We start from the raw sequence: 17,426 nt of genomic DNA on the forward strand, positions 1-17,426 counted from the left end.
CTGACATGAGTTTCAGTAGACTCTGGGAGATAGTGAAGGACAAGGAAACCTGGCATGCTGCAATTCATTGGGTTGCAAAGAGTTGGACACAATTTAGCGACTGAACAACAACATTGCCTATACTATTTGAGCAGATATAAATTATAACTCAATTTATAAACAATTTATAGACAGTATAAACACAATTTTCCTCATCATTTATGTGTCTAAGAGTGGAATGGTATGGACCTTCCCAGAAAATTCTTAAATCTTATGATGCACTGATATAAACACTATAATCAAACTATAGTCTTGACTTTGTGACTTTTAAATTTTTCGTGTATCCTAAGTAAGTCTTGTCATAGACATGTTGAGAGCATTTAGAGCATTGATTTGAAATAATTAGCTCTTGTCCCAGAATATTCAAATAGTCTTGCACTGGACTATTCAAAGTTTTCTTCCACCTCAAATTCTCTAATCCACTGACCCTTCCTCATTCACCACCATACACCCCGGTCATGTCTTCATGTATCTCCTCACCCAGGAAATATGCTATGATTCTCTACTGTAACTGCTCCTTTATAAAATTCCTCAACTCCCTGGCTTTTCAGTCACTCTCTCACATTTGCATGGCAAACCCTCATTACTGTGAAACCCAATCATGCTCCAACTCAATACCCACTCAATGTCGTTCAACATCATTAAGAGACACATTTTCAAGTGGGGTACCCAATTCACTTACATTTTTGGCCACAAATCCCACATGAGGGCTCAACATCATCTGACAATCCTTTATACTTTGAGAACATTCATTTTACCCTTTAAAATCCCCATTTCACACTTTCTCCTCCCTCCTCTTATATCCCCACTTGTCAAAAGATGTTTTGTTTTATAGTTCATTAATAATATGGAAACAATTAGAGAGCTACTCAGTGTTTTACCCATATCAAAACTACGACCTATTCACAACCTTTATGAAATGTCCTTTCTGTTACCAGAAAACCAACTCATCTTCCATACTACGGATCCCATTTACCCTTATCTTTTCAGGGGTTTTGTTCCTAAACTTACTCTTGTTGGCCTGAGTCATCAGTTTTCAAACGGACTGTCCAATATCACATAAACATACTCCTGTATCTCATTTTAAAAGAGGAAATTGTCCTGTAACTATATGCCCCTTCTAACTCTACTTCCTGTACATAAAAATGTTAAGTCGTTCAGTTGTGTCTGACTCTTTGCGATCCCATGGACTGTAGCCATCAGGCTCTTCTGTCCATGGAATTCTCCATCAAGAATACTAGAGTGGGTAGTCATTCCCTTCTCCCGGGGATCTTCGTGACCCAGGGATCAAACCCAGATATCCTGCATTACAGGCAGGCTCTTTACTATCTGAGCCACCAAGGAAGCCCTCTCTACACATAAAAATAGTTATCAAAAGAAGCTTTTGTGACTGCTGGTAAATTACTGCTGTCACTTCCCAATCTTTGATTCAACCCACTCCAAGCAGAATTGTCTCCACCATTTCATTGGGACTAGTTTTGTCAAGGGTACCAGTCACTTCTATGTGGAAAAACCCAACAGATGCACTTGACACAGCTGCCTGCTCTTTCTTTATTCTCTTGGCTTCTGCAACACAACTCTCTCCAAATTTTCTGCCTAACCTACTAACAGTTACTTCAGCACTGTAAGTGCCCTTTGCTCCTCTTCTCATGTACCACAGCCCCATCCTAAACATATTTTATTCATCTTTTCAAAGAACCAGCTTTTGATGTCACTGACGTTTTTTGTTTTTCCATTTCTTTATCACCTGCTCTAATTTTCATTATTTTCTTCCTTCTATGTTCCCTATGTGTACCTGTTAAATTTAAGTTGTAAAATTCAACTTATATGGGTTTTTTTTTTTCTAAGTAATTCTTAGTCGCTTGTTTTCTATTATGTGTATTCAGAGCAGCAAATTTACATCTTAACTGTACTTTAGCTGAACTATTCTACATACGTTCAAAAACAGCATATTCTGTTTTGAATATACATTCTGTACATGTCCTCCAAATAAAACTTATTTTACTTGTTCCAATATTCCTTATCTTTATTTTTTAATTTTACTTATTTTATTATTTACTCACTATTCTTAACAGAGAAGCCAATATCGCTTCCAGTTGAGAGCAGCCTATGTTCATGCAGGCATGCTCAGTCACTATGTCATGTTGGACTCTTGAGACCCCATGAGCTGTATCCTGTCAGGCTTCTCTGTCCATGGAATTCTCCAGGCAAGAATACTGGAGTGGGTAGCCATTCCCTTCTCCAGGGGATCTTCCTGACCCAGAGATCAAATCCGGGTCTCCTTCATTGTAGGTGGATTATTTACCATTTGAGCCATGAGGTTAATCTAATATTAATCTTAATATGCCAGTTTAATTACCTTTTTCAACATTTCATTCACATTAAAATTTTTCACTTTTTAATTGCTGGAGTTAGATTTTATTACTTTTTATACAAGAAGAGAAAAATCTTTTTTTTTAAATAGGGAATCTAATCCCCTTATATCTATCCTGTGATTATTCTTTTTCTTTTTCTTCCTTCTACTGGACTTAGTTTAATTTTCCTTCCCACTACAAGCTAGTATACATTCCATTTCTTTTATTTAAAATTTAAAATGCACAATACACCTTAAATTTTTAAATAATCCATTTTACATCCTCCTCCCCAGTAAACCAAGGTCTCAGAAGTTTTCACTCCAGTGATTCCTCTGTCATTCTTCATGTTATTCTTATCTAGCATTTTTGTTCATTTCTTCCCAGCATCCTAAAACAATTACCCTTTGTTAGTGTTACAGTCCATGTTTATATTGATAAACCTGAAATTCTTTGCTTATTGTAATTTCTTACATTTGTTGAGAAATATAACATATTTCTCTTAAATCTGTTGAGATATGCTTTGTGGACTAGCATGTGATCTACCCTAGAAAACTCATCCATGTGCACTTGAAAAGAATTTGTATTCTGCTGGCTTGGGATGTTGTACCCTATAGATATCAAGTCCAACTGGTCCTTTGTGTCATTTAAGATCACTGTTTCCTACCAGTTTTCTGCCTGGATGATCTCTCCCCTTGATGTAAGTGTGATGTTAAAGTCTCACTATTATTTTATTATTGTCAGTTTTTCCTTTATGTGTTAGTATGTGCTTTATATATTTAGGTGCTTGTGTACTGGGTGCATATATGTTATTAAGTGTAATGTCCTCTTCTTGTATTGAGTGCTGTGCTGTGCCTATGTTCTTTTCTAGGAGTTTTATAATTTCAGGTCATACAGTTAGGTCTTTACCCCATTTTTAGTTTATTTTTATATAGAGTAGGAGGTGATGTACTGCTCTTTCTCATGTAGCTGTCCAGTATTCCCAGCACCACTTATTGAAGAGATTTCATTTTCGCTATTGTATATCTCCTTTGTCAGAGATTAACTGTCATAGATTAACATACAAGCATGGGTTTATTTCTGGGGGCTCTAGACTGTTCCACTGATCTCTACATCGGGTTTTGTGCCAGTCAAAACATATGGGTAGAAAAATGTCTTCATTTGTCTGAAAATACCTTTATTTTGTCCTTGCTCTTAAAGGACTGTCTAAGAAGATAATTTGTGGTTTATAGTTATCCTGTCATATTAAAGAGATTATACCAATTTTATATATTTACTACTGCTAATGAAAAACTTACTGTTCATCTAAGTAACAACTTCAGAAATCATGTTTTCTCTTGACTGCTATTCAGATTTTCTATTTTGAGTTAGCAATTCCACTGGGTATGGATTTCTCTATTCTGCTAGGTATTCAGCGTGTACCAATCTAAAGACACGTTATGTCCTCAACTGTGGATAACTCTCAACCATCATCTTTTCAAAAACAGCTTCTCAAGGATTTATCTCCTTCTCAAATGTCTATTAAAGGTACAATGTACTTTTTCATTCTATGCTCCATATTTGTTAATCACTTTTCAATACTCTCAATGCCCATTTCTTCACGTTTCATTCTAAATCATTTCCTCAGATGTATATTTGAGTCTTCAAGGCTATTTTCAATTAGGTATATTCTGCTGCTTTTTTAAACTGAAGTGTAGCTGATTCACAATATTATATAGTTTCAGGTGTACAGCAAAGTGATTCCGTATTTTTACACATTACACTCTATTAAAAGTTAGTACAATATAATAGCTATAAATCCCTGTACTATACAATATATCCTTGTTGCTTATCTATTTTGCATGTAGTAACTTGTACCTCATAACCCCCTACTCCTACTTTGCCCCTCCTCTTTCCCTCTCCCCTCCAGTAACCACTAGTTTGTTTTCTGAGAGTCTATTTCTGTTTTCCTAAATACATGTGTTTGTATCATATTTTAGATTTCATATATAAGTGACATCACATAGTACTTGTCTTTGTCTGTTTGACTTATTTCACTAACTGTAATATTCTCGAGGTCTAACCATGCTGTTGCCAATAGAATTTCCTTCTTTTTTAGGCTGAGTAACATTACATACATATATGCCACATTTTCTTTATTCATTCATCTCTTGATGGACACTAAGGGTACTTCTATATCTTGGCTATTGTAAATAGTGCTGCTATGAACACTGGTGTACATGTCTCTTTTTGAATTAGTGTTTTCTTTTTTTCTGGATATACATACAGGAATGGAATTACTGGGTCATATTGTAGCTCTATTTTTAGTTTTTTTGATGAATCTCCATACTGTTCCAAAGTGGCTACATCAATTTACATTCTTACCATTCAGTGTACAAGGGTTTTCTTTTCTCTACATCCTCTCCAACATTTATTATTTGTTGGCTTTTTGATGACAGTCACTCTGACAGGTGTGAGGTGAGGTGATAACTCATTGTTTTGATTTGCATTACTTTAACAATTAGCAATGTTAAACATCTTTTTGTGTGCCTGTTAGCCATGTGTATTCTTTGGAAAAATGTCTATTCAGGTCTTTTGCCCATTTTATAATTGGTTTGCTTTTGAGATATTGAGTTATATGAGCTATTTATATATTTTGACCTATCAGCCATATCAAGAGCAAATATTTTTTCCCATCCAACAGACTGTCCTTTTTATTGGTGGTTTCCTTTGCTACTCAAAACTCTTAAGTTTAATTAGGCCTCACATGTTTACTTTTTTTTTTCTTTTCCTTTGGGAGCCAAATCCAAATAAAATTGCTATAATTTATGTCAAAGAGTGCTGTTACTATGTTTTGTTCTAGGAGCTTTATAGTTTCAGGTTGTACAGTTAGGTCTTTAATCCATTTTGAGTTTACTTTTATACAGAGTGGGAGGTGATGCCCTGATCTTTCACATGTAGCTGTCCCAGCACCACTTATTGAAGAGATTCCATTTTTGCCATTGTATATTCTTGTCTCCTTTGTTATAGATTAACATATGTGTATGGGTTTAGTTCTATTGACCTCTATGTCTGGTTTTGTGCCAGTACCAAGCTGTTTTTATTACTGTAGCTTTATAGTATAGTTTGAAATCTGAGAGGGTGGTACTTCCAACTTTGCTCTTTTTTCTCAAGACTGCTTTAGCAATTCACTTTCTTTGTGGTTCCATATGAATTCTAGAATTATCTGTTCAGTTCTGTGAAAAATGTCATGGGTACTTTTACAGAGGCTGCATCAAATCTGCAGATCGCTTTGAGTAGTGTGGTCATTTTAACAATATTAATTCTTGTAATTCAAAAGCATGGGATATCTTTCCACTTCTTTGTATCATTTTCAATTACCTTTATGAATGTTTCATACTTCCCAGAATATAGGTCTTTCATCTCCTTGGTTAAGCTTATTCCTAGGTATTTTATTCTTTTTGATGTGATTTGTAAAGAGGATTGTTCTTTACTTTCTCTTTTTGATAGCCTGCTATTAGTGTATAGAAAAGCAGCATATTTCTGTATATCAATATTGCATCTTCCAACTTTGCTGAATTCACTTATTAGTTCTAATAGTTTTGGGGTAGAGACTTTAGGGTTTCCTATATATAGTTATCATGTCATCTGCAAATAGTGAATTTTACTTCTTCCCTACCTTTTTTTTTCTAGTGTGACTGCTGTAGCAAGGACTTCCAATACCATTTAAATAGAACTGGCAAGAGTGAGCATCCCCATCTTGTTCCTGAATTTAGAGGAAAGGCTTTCAGCTTTTCACTGTTGAGTATGACATTGGCTGTGGCCTTTATTATGTTGAGATATGTTCCCTCTATACCCAATTTGATGTGAGGTGTTTTTTTTTATTATAAATGGATGTTGAATTTTGTCAAATGTTTTTTCTGCATCTATTGAGAGGATCATGTGGCTTTTTACCATTCCTTTTGTTAATGGTGCATCACACTAATGACTTGCAAATATTGAACCATGCTTGCATCTCTGGAGCAAAGCCACCTAGATCACGGCATATGTTACTTTTTTGTACATTGGTGAACTAATATGCATTTTTATATCAGTGGCCTATAATTTCCTTTTTTTGTAGTGTTTTTGTCTGGTTTTGTTATCAGGTAATGGTGGTCTCATAAAATCAATTTGGGAGTATTTCCTCCTCTTCAGTGATTTTGTAATATTTTAAGAAGGATTGGTATTAACTCTTATTTATACATTTGGGAGAATTTTCCAGTGAAGCCAGCCAGTCACGGACCTTAGTTAGCTGGTAGGTTTTTTTTTTTTAATTACAAATTCTATTTTACTAGTAGTGATCATTCTCTTCAAATTTTCTGTTTCTTCTTGATTCAGTCTTGGCAAGCTGTATGTTTCTAGAAACGTGTACATTTCTTCTAGGTTGTCCAACTTATTGGCATATAACTGTTCACAGTATTCTCTTACGATATTTTGTATCTCTGTGGTATCAGTTGTTAGCTTTCCTCTCTTATTTCTTATTATGTTTACTTGGGTCCCCTATTTTTCATTCTTGATTAGCCTGGCTAAAAGTTTATCAATTTTGTTTATCTTTTCAAAAAAATCAACTCTTGGTTTCACTAATGTTTCCTGTTTTTGTTTTTTTTTAAAATCTCTACCTAATTTTTTTCCTCTTTATTATTGCCTCCCTTCTGTTGACTTTGGGTTTTGTTTAATTCTTCTTTTTCTAATTCCTTTAGGTAGTAGTTTAGGTTGTTTGGGATTTTTTTTCTTGTTTCTTTAGGAAGACCTGTATCACTATAAATTTCCCTCTTAGAACTGCTTTTGCTGTATCCCATAGATTTGGAGTGCTGTGTCTTCAAGTCAAGTCATTTATCTTGAGATATTTTCTGACTTCCTTCTTGATTTCTTTTTTACTTTTTTAGTAACATGCTGTTCAGTCTCCATGTATTTGTGCTTCTCTCATTTTCCTTTAACTGTAATTGATTGTGGTTTCATCCTGCTGTGGTTGGAAAAAATGCTTCATCTAATTTCTATCCTTTTAAATTTGTTGACATTTGCTTTGTGGCCTAGCATGCGATCTACCCTAGAGAACTCATCCATGTGCACTTGAAACGAATTTGTATTCTGCTGATTTGGGATGTTATATCCTATAGATATCTATCAAGTCCAACTGTGTCCATTGTGTCATTTAAGATCACCATTTCCTACCAGTTTTCTGCCTGGATGATCTCTCCCCCTTGATGTAAGTGTGATGTTAAAGTCTCACAATTATTGTATTATTGTCAGCTTTTCCTTTTATGTCTGTTAGTATTTGCTTTATATATTTAGGTGCTTATGTACTGGGTGCATACATGTTAGTAAGTGTAATATCCTCTTCTTGTATTGATTCCTTTATCATTATATAAAGTCCTTCTTTGTCTTTTGTTATAGCCTTTGTTTTAAAGTCTATTTTGTCTGATATAAGCACTGCTATCCCTGCTTGCTTGTCATTTCTGTTTGCATCAAGTAACATTTCCATCCCATCATTTTCAGCCTGTATATGTATTTGGCTTAAAGTAGATCACTGGTAGGAAGCATATTGAAGTTTACTGTTTTTTCATCCAAGCAGTCACCCCTATATCTTTTGTTTGGAGCATTTAATCCAGTAACATTTAAATTAGTAATAAATATGTGCTATCTTTTTACTTGTTTTCGAAGATTGTATCTGTTCGTTTACTATTCAAAAACGAATAGTAGCTTGTTTATTTATTAGTTTGTTTACTAAACAGAAACTATTTTGTTCCTTACCCTGTGGTTTAGTGACTTTCTTTGTTTGTGTTCTATCTCCTATCCCTATAAGGGTGCTGGAATCACATTTCACAATGTGTACACTAGATCCAAAAGCCTTAAGGGCTCCTGTCATGCTGTCAATTTGTGCTTTCCTTTTGGCTTTTGATTTCTTTTCATTCCTTCCTCCTTTAAAGCTCAGTTATGTAGTAAATACACTTAAAAAATTATATTTAAGCCAATTCATGTTTTTGTAGCAAGAAGGAAGGAACCATGTCAGTTCCTTCCACCAGAGTATTGGTACTCCCCCTATTCATTTTTATGGGCTTCCTTGGTAGCTCAGATGGTAAAGAATCTGCTTGCAATGAAGGAGACCTGGCTCCAGAGATCCCCTGGAGGAAGAAATGGCAACCTACCCCAGTATACTTGCATGGAGAATTCCATGGACAGAGGAGCCTGGTGGGCTACAGTCCATGGGGTCACAAAGAGTCAGACAAGACTGAGAGACTAACACTTTCTTTCTTCACTTTCTACACATTTTCCCTAGGTGAATTTACTGTCCTGTGACTTTCAATGTTAGCTATACCACATGACTCCCAAACCTTTATCTCCAACAGTCCCCCTTTGAATTTTAGACATGTTTTCTGACAAAGAACTTCTACAGAATATATTATTTTTTAAAAACTCCTATAAATCAAGAACAAAAACACAATTGACCCAATTTTTAAAATAATCAAAAGACTTGTACATACACATCATAAAAGAATATATAAAAATGGACAATATAAACATGAAAAAAGTATACATCATCATTAGCAATGAATTGTAAATTGAAAATCACAAGGAGATTCCAATAAACATCCACCAGAATGCCTAAAATAAAAACAACTGACAACATCAAATGTTGGTGAAAAACCATCAGAACTCACACATTGCTGGTAAGAGTGTAAAATGGTACAATCACTTTGGAAAATATCTTGTCAATTTCTTAAAAAGTTAAAAATATACCTTTGCTACAATCGAACAATTCCAATCCTATGTTTTTCCTCAGAATAAATAAAAACAAAAGTTAAAAAAAGATGTGTACAAGAATGTTCATAACAACTTTGTTTTTAATAACCTCAAGTGGAAACAATCCAAATGTTTGTCAACAGTGGAATGGATGAACAGATATTGGTATTTTCATACAGAAGAATACTACTTTGCAGTGAAAATGAATCACTGGTTGATATACACACAACATGGATAAATCTCACAGACAAGTGAATGAAATAGGCAAACCCGGGAAACAAAAAAAGAATCATTGTTTGATTCACTTATATAAAGTTCTGGAACAGGCAAACCAAATCTATAGTAATAAAGAGGGGAGTGTGCTGATTAGAAAAAGGCTGAAGTGAAATTTCTGGAATAATGGAAATGTTCTTTATATTGATTGAGCTGGTTTATACTTTTATCAAAATTCATTAAACTGTACCCAAAAAAAATCTGTGCATTTGTGTTTACAAATATTACCTTAACTTAAACAACTACCCATCATCCTTTTACTTAACTATAATGCCTAGTTTTCACTTGATCATTAGATGTTTATTCACTGATGATAGCTAAAACACACCACAAAGTTGAATACTGAATATACATACCAAATGTTCTAAGTAAACATATACTAAAATATTTAGATTTTCACCCATGTTTTAGAAGGGGGGAAACTTTTTCAGAAGCGTCTCACTTGCTAAAGCTACCATTCTGAATACTGTCCAAAATTTACAGAGTAAAACATCTCTTATGTGTTTTCTAAATAAACTGTATACTCTCACTTCCTTGCAAGTGTAGTCATCAAAAGCCATAATCTATCAAAAGCTATCATCAATTAACATTCTGATCCAAAAAAGCTCAAACGATCAGAAACTTTGTTGGTCACACACAAAGCCACACATTAACCCTGGCCAGGGTGCTGTGCTGCACAAAGCCAGGGCACAACTTTCACATGCCAGTCCATGTCAATGGTACCTCCGGACTTGTACACAGCCACCCTCAGTGGCCCTGATCTCAGCTATTCCAAATAGGTAAATAAACTGAGGCAGCAATAGATATCACTATATATAAGCAACATATGTCAGCTCAAGGTCAATATCAGTAACAACAACTTTTCTGTACTCAACTTGTGGTGATTTTGTACCATCATTTTAACTAAGCTGTGATGTTTCCTACAAATTCCCTTCCCTCTATGTTTCTGAATTATTATTGGCCATGAGAAACTTGTACAAGATTTGTAAAGCAAAAGTGTTACATTCTGGTTCTAAGTCAGGTGCTTTTGTAGCTCACATTGTGACTTGAATTAAAATATAGTTACAGCCTTCAAACAATTCCCAGACTTGAGTACTTTCAAGACCTAAAGCCCATCAAATGAAGGGAAAGGTAGGTCTGGAAGAAAGACAATATTACTTATCCCCAAATGCATACTGTAAATCCTCCTCCTCGCTTTCCCCCAAATGGAGCTGTGTCAGTTTATTAGTATGACTATGCACTGGTGATGTGGAGTGAAAAAAAAAAAAGAAAATACAAACTGTCTCCAAATTAACAATAACTCCTCAAAACCTAAAACTCCACTGTGTTCTACCAGTCAGAGCCAGGGCTTAAGGAAATCAGATGATCAATGACCTTTAGAACTGGGCTCACTTCACAGTGGAACCACTGGGTCCCCAGATGGGTCCTGTGGTTATTTCCCCAGTTCTGGGATACACATTTGGAATACACAAACTCAGCATCTGCCGGAACATAAACACTGGCTCCGAGGCCTGTGAAGTAATATGAGGGACATTAGTCTGAGGAAGGGCAGGTGGAAATTATTAGAATTATGCAGTCTTACCAAAACAGTAAGCCAAAGCAATCCTGGCTCCTTGAGGGACTGTAGAGATTAGTGACAGCACAGAGATGCAGGGATAGTAATCCCCCAACACATCCATTCCCACCCCATCTTCATTCAACTCAGTTATTTGGTCTCAGCAAAACACAGATACATTTTGAAAAATGACTAAGTTATCAAAACTTAATTGGTTGGTAATTCCAATTAGATACATTTTGAAAAATGACTAAGTTATCAAAACTTAATTGGTTGGTAATTCCAATTACAATTGCTATTCTAGATGTGATTTCCCAGCTGAATCAAATCAACACACCCTCTGGTACTGAGTGTGCAGCTACTGAGCTGATGAATGCTTTTTTCTCTATATATCTTAGAAAGAATATCTGAAGCAGTTTGTTGCTCCATTCACTATGCTACTTTGGAGATATTTCAAACCTCCAGCCTTATCTCGTAATCTAGTCCACACTTTCTCAATCTTGGCACTACTGACATTTGGGGCCAGAGCATTCTTTGCTGTAGGGGACTGTCCTGTGCACCACAGGATGCTTAACAGCATCCGTGGGTCTCTACTCACTAGATGACACCAGCACCCATACATACACACACTTGTGACAACCAAAAACGTGTGCGGGCATGGCCAAATGTCCTCTGCCAACTGTCCACAATTGAGAACCACTGATCTAGTCCACAGGGAACTTTTCTTTCCATAGGACATCTTACTGGTCTGTTACATTGATGATATCATGCTGACTGGATCTGGTAAGCAGGAATTAACTACTCTGATACTTTGATTAAGGTATGTGTATGCCAGAGAAAATAAATTCCACAAAAATCCAAGGGCCTGTCTCCTCAGTGAGACTTCTAAGAGTTTAATCATCTGGGATGTGTAGAGATATCTTCTTCAGGGTAAGGAACAAATTGCTGCACCTGGCTTCCCCAAATTTTAAGAAAGGGAAGCTATGGACATGGAATGAAGGCAACACATATACTTCATTTTCATTACAGGCAATCCAAAAGCTTGCCAGTTGTGTACTGGGGCCAGAAAAGCAGGACTCTGTAAGAGATGTAAGGCTGTTGTCAAGCTGCCCTGCCACTGGAACTCAGAAGACTCACCGGTGAAAGAAGCATCTGTGGCCAAGAGAGATCAAGTACTGAGCGTTTGGCAGGCCCCTATATGTGATCACAGTGCAGATTTTCAAGACTTTGAAGCAAAACTATGCCACCCTTGGCAAATAACTATTCTCTTTTGGAGAAACTGCTTCTGACTTGCTACTGGGCCCAAGGAGAGACTGAATAGTTGATCATTCAACATGAGCTTCCCATCATGACTTGGGTATTGTCCAACTCATCAAGCCAAAAATTTGGGCATGTACAGCAACATTCCACTATCAGATGGAAGTGATGTATATCAGATAAGGCTTGAGCGTATACTGAACGCACAAGCTGCATCCACATGGCTGAAGTATCCCTGGCCCATACTACAGATTCCCTGCTTATTCTCTGTATTTATTCTAAACCCACACCTATGGCCTCATGGGACACTTTCTACAGCCAATTGATAGAGGAAGAAAAACAATCCAAATCTAGTTCACACTCGTTTCTGCACAATATTCTGGTACCACCCAAAAGTGGACAGCTGTAGCACTGTAGCCCCACTTTGTGATGGCACTGAAGAGTAGCAAAAAGAAAATTTCCCATGAGTGGAACTTTAAACAGTGCACCTAGCTGCTTACTCTGCCTAGAAAGAGAGTGTGTGGATTATGGATCTACAGAGATTCGCAGACTGGTGCTCGTGGTTTGGCTGAATGATCAAGGACTTGGAAGGAACATGATTTGAAAATTAATGACAAGGAGGAAGTATGCTAATAGATCCCCCTAAATGAGCACAGCATGTGGAAAGAGTTGTACCATGTGAAAGCTCAAGGATAACTCATGTGATTGCTATCAGTCAGTCTCTTTCTCTAGTCACCCATCTTCCTGGCAACATGGACTAACATTCACCAACCTAATCTGCCGAGTGCAAAGAATAATGACACCACAATTCCCAGAAGGAGCAAGTAAGGGTAGCCTGGTAGCAGGCTGATTATATGGTTGATTATCATATACTATATGATTATACTTTCATCATAGAAGGGGGCAGTGCTTTGCTCTCACTGAATAAATATTTTTTGTAGATACGAATTTGCCTTCCTTGTCCATAATGCTTACACCAAAACCTCCATGAGGACGTTTACAGAATCTATTTTTTGCCATCATGGTATTCCACACAGCATTGCTTCTAAGCAAAGAATTTGTTTTATAGCAAATGAAGCAAGACAATGGGCTCAAGTTTGAGGAATTCACTGATCTTATTATGTTCCCAATAACCTGAAGCAGCTGGCTTGATAAACCAGTGGAATGGCCTTTTTTAAAGATTCTGTTATGATGTCAGATGGGTGACATTTTGCAGAACTAGGGTAACATTTTCCAGGATGCAATATGTACTCTGAATCAGTGACTATTATATGGTGCTATTTATTCCACGGTCAGAACTCATAGGTCCAAGAATCAAGAGAGAAATGAGAGGAGCTCTTCTGATTACCCTTAGTGATTCACCTGTGAATTTTTCCTTTCTAGTCTCTACAACTTTGGGTTCTGCTACCAGAGAAGTCTTAGCACCTAAGGGAGGAATGCTTCCACCAGATGTTGTAGTAATGATCCATTAAACTGCAAGTTGAGACTGCTTCATGGCAGTGAGTCAGTAGGCAAAGAAGGAGGTTATTATACTAGTGAGGGCGACTGATCCTGACTATCAAGGGGAAACTGGGTTGCTATTACGCAAAGGCTTAAAGAGGAGTATATCCAAGTGCAGAAGCTCCTCTGGGGGCACATCTTATTACTCTCATGTCCCGAGATAAGTCAATGGAAAATTACAATAACCCAATACAAGTAAGGCTTCTGATGGCCCAGACTCTTTAGGAATGAAGTCCTAGGTTACCTCACCAGGCAAGAAATTGTAATCAACTGTTTACTGAGGGCAAAGGGAATATGGAATTGGTAGTAGAAGAAAGTAATTATAAATACCACCTATCCCCACGTGACTAGCTATAAAACAAGGACTGTAATACTTATGAATATTTCTTCCTTATTTTACTATAAATATATCTGTCTATATATCAAGCAATTATTTCTTTCTTTTTATTCCCCTTTCCCATTCCCTTAGCTTTTTATTTAAATATTGAAGTTAAAAGGTATAAAAGGAGAATGTGACTCAGAAGAGAAGTGAACATTACCCAAAGAGGGATAAAGGTACTTCATGTCTATCTTCTTTCAAGGAGAGGGTTAACATGATTTTGGTCTACCTATGAGAGCTGTGTCATATTAGGCAAAAGCATAATTTGCTATTATCTTTATTTGGAAGTTAAGCATGGCTAAGATTGGTGTGGCCATATCCCATACTTAAAAGGGATGTCCAAGGTGACATGGGACAGGCTGTGGCGGCTTCTGGTATGTGAAAGTAGCTAGGCTAGAGCTATATTTTCCCAGAATTCCCTTTCCTCTATGGTCTTGGGTTAGTGTTCCTAGTGTTTAGTTGCTAAGTCATGTCCAACTCTTTATATAACCGTTTGCACTGTAGCCCACCTGGCTCCTCTGTCCATGGGATTTCCCAGGCAAGAATACTGGAGTGGGTTGCCATTTCCTTCTCTAGGGGATCTTTCCAACCTAGGGATCAAACTCGCATCTCCTGTATTTGCTGCATTGCAGGTGGATTCTTTACCCACTGAGCCATGATCTGGGTTAGTACTGGCACATTTATTTCCTCTGAAGGTCCATGCAGAGCCAGACACAGCTGCAGCTCATGCCTGACATAGAGAATCTGCAGGCATGTCTTGTGGGCATGCAGCAGCAGCCAGGCTTCTGCAGCTCCTTCAGCCCCCACAGGACCACTTGCTTCAGCTGCTCTGAATACTGAGCCAGGTGACTGTGCACCTCTACAAGAAGGGCATCAGCCTACCCTGCAGGTCACCCTCCTTAGAGGTTGGAAAGCAGTGAGAAAGAGACATACCAGTTCCAGTCTCTCCTCAGAGACTCCAATATGTCTTGTTCTCCCCTACTTTCACATTCGTCTTTCCTTCCCGACTGGAAAGCCTTGTAATTTCAGCCTCTTAATACCAGACTCCAAGCAGCAACCATATATAAAACACTTAGCCAGTTCTCACAACTCCGTAACTTTAATGCCATAGCAAAAGCCTTAATCTATATCATTCATAGGATTCTGCTTCCCAGATTGAATTCAGATGTAATAATAAAGGTAAGATTGACATGGTCTTACTTGTGAAAGGCAGTCAAACATGGAAATATATTCCTAATTTAAGTCACTACTATGTAAACTTCACAAAGGTGAAATCAATTCCTCTGAAGAGAAAAATAGCTATCAAGCATTATTTTTAGAAAGATAAATGTTATTTCCTTAAAAGAAAAGGAAGACAAATACAGAATTAGAAGAACTTCTCAGAACTTCACCAAAATCTTGCTCATCAAGCCATTACCCATCATTTCTAAGGGGCAAAATATAAGTACCACGATTCAAAAAAGACAATGGAAGAACATTATATTCCAGCATACATGATGTCACTATCAAAATTATCTTCAACTTGTAAATGCCTGACTTAAAACCTGCCTTTAAATTTGGGTTCAGTAAAATCAACGTGGTCTCAAGAGAGAGATTCCATTAGCATGTTTAAAGCAATAATCAGTGTGAGTATATTTGCACTCAGTCTGCAGAATGAGTGGATTGACATGAAGGAAATGGTAAGCGTGGGAAAAAGGGAAGCCCAAACACCATAAAGCTTAATTGTGTGTCTTCAACACTGTGGGGAAGAAGAAAGAATACATCCTGATGAGCAACTGTGAATCTTCTTGTTACCTTGGTTTTGTTTCTTTGGTACCATTACTGAACACCTAACTATTGCCAAGTATGTAATGTGTATCTAATAACTTAAACCTGACAATCTAACCAACCAGGTAAGTATTTTATTCATTTTACAGATAAGGAAATATGCCTAACATTATATACCTTTGTTGTTGTCCTCGTTGTTGTTGTTGTTGTCATGTCCGACTCTGCGACTCCATGGACTGTAGCATGCCAGGCTTCCCTGTCCACTATCTCCCAGATTTTGCTCAAATTCAAGTCCACCGAGTTGGTGATGCCATGCAACACCTTATAAATGACTAAGCTGGGGATAAGCCACCCCAAAGATGTCTTATCTACAAAATTTATGCTCTTAAGCATTACACATATCACAGGTATGTCCACTTCCATTGAGAACACTGATGTCACCACACACCTATCGTCCTCTGTGCCCTGCTACAATTCCTTGTTTACCAAGCCACCTGCAGACAATTTAGACTTCCATTTGGCTTTCTTATACTTAACAGAAGCATTTCAATGAGCCAGAATATTATACTTCACACTGTAAATTTAATGTATTAAAATTTACCACAATTATTACTTTTTTGGTATAAAAAGGAATATATCCATGACCTAAAATACAGAAATTCTAGTTAAAATCATGTATAATCCAGTAGTTCTAAGGTAAGCACTTAAAACTTTGGCATACTCACTTCCTTTACCTAAATGTAATGATAGTAGTAGTGGTAGTAGTAGTAGCAGCTACGTTACACAGCTTCTGCTAGGTGCTTGGCACTGTTCTCAGGGCATGATATACATCCAATCATTTAAACCTCACAACAACCCTAGAAGATGGTCACTACCGTTATTCTATTTTACAGATAAAGAACCTGAAACATAAAGAAATGAAGTATCTTCCCAAGGTCACAGAGCTAGTAAACAGCAAAGCCTGGATCTGAATATGCCCTAAAGTCTGGAGTGACATTGCTTTTGTATCTGAGCTGGGGTATACAGAGGGTGATTCCTCCTCTTCAGGAGGCGGACAGGGGGTGGTTGGCCTGTGTCTTATTTCTAGAGACACTCCTTCCTGAGACACTCCCCTAAATCCCAGGACACTTCCCTTGGAGGCCTTTCACTACATCTTGCCAGAAGACCTTACAAGCTGACACAACTGAGTCACCAGGGGATACAAGAAAACATGGGCCTAAATTATATCTAAAAATATGGTATACTGTTGTAGAAACTTCTTAGTTCTTTCAAGTCCCCCAAGTACAAAAATCATACGGCAAACTCATGTCAGAAATTACAATGGATGTTTGTTCTTAAAAATATTAAAATACTCCAGTAGTCAATGCTTTAGTCTAAGACTTTCAGTTTAGATATATTTACTAAGCTAACAAAATTCCGTAATTTTCCTGACTCTAATAAGCTAATAATCATATCAACTTAAATGTCAACACACTTTCTGAATAAATCTTTAAAATTATAGTAAAATTTTAACTGATGACTTATTAACATGAACATGAGGGGTAGG

General features: G+C 36.9%; 1 protein-coding gene across 5 annotated transcripts in view; it reads right to left on the reverse strand.

The window, feature by feature from the left end:
* MARK1 (microtubule affinity regulating kinase 1) overlaps positions 1-17,426 on the reverse strand; it is a 129,350-nt gene that overhangs the window by 89,283 nt on the left and 22,641 nt on the right. The gene's annotated exons all lie outside the window — the stretch shown is intronic.

This window comes from Giraffa tippelskirchi, chromosome 5 (genome assembly GCF_054371585.1).
Source record: "Giraffa tippelskirchi isolate mGirTip1 chromosome 5, T2T-mGirTip1v1.2.pri, whole genome shotgun sequence".
Classification (NCBI taxonomy): domain Eukaryota; kingdom Metazoa; phylum Chordata; class Mammalia; order Artiodactyla; family Giraffidae; genus Giraffa; species Giraffa tippelskirchi.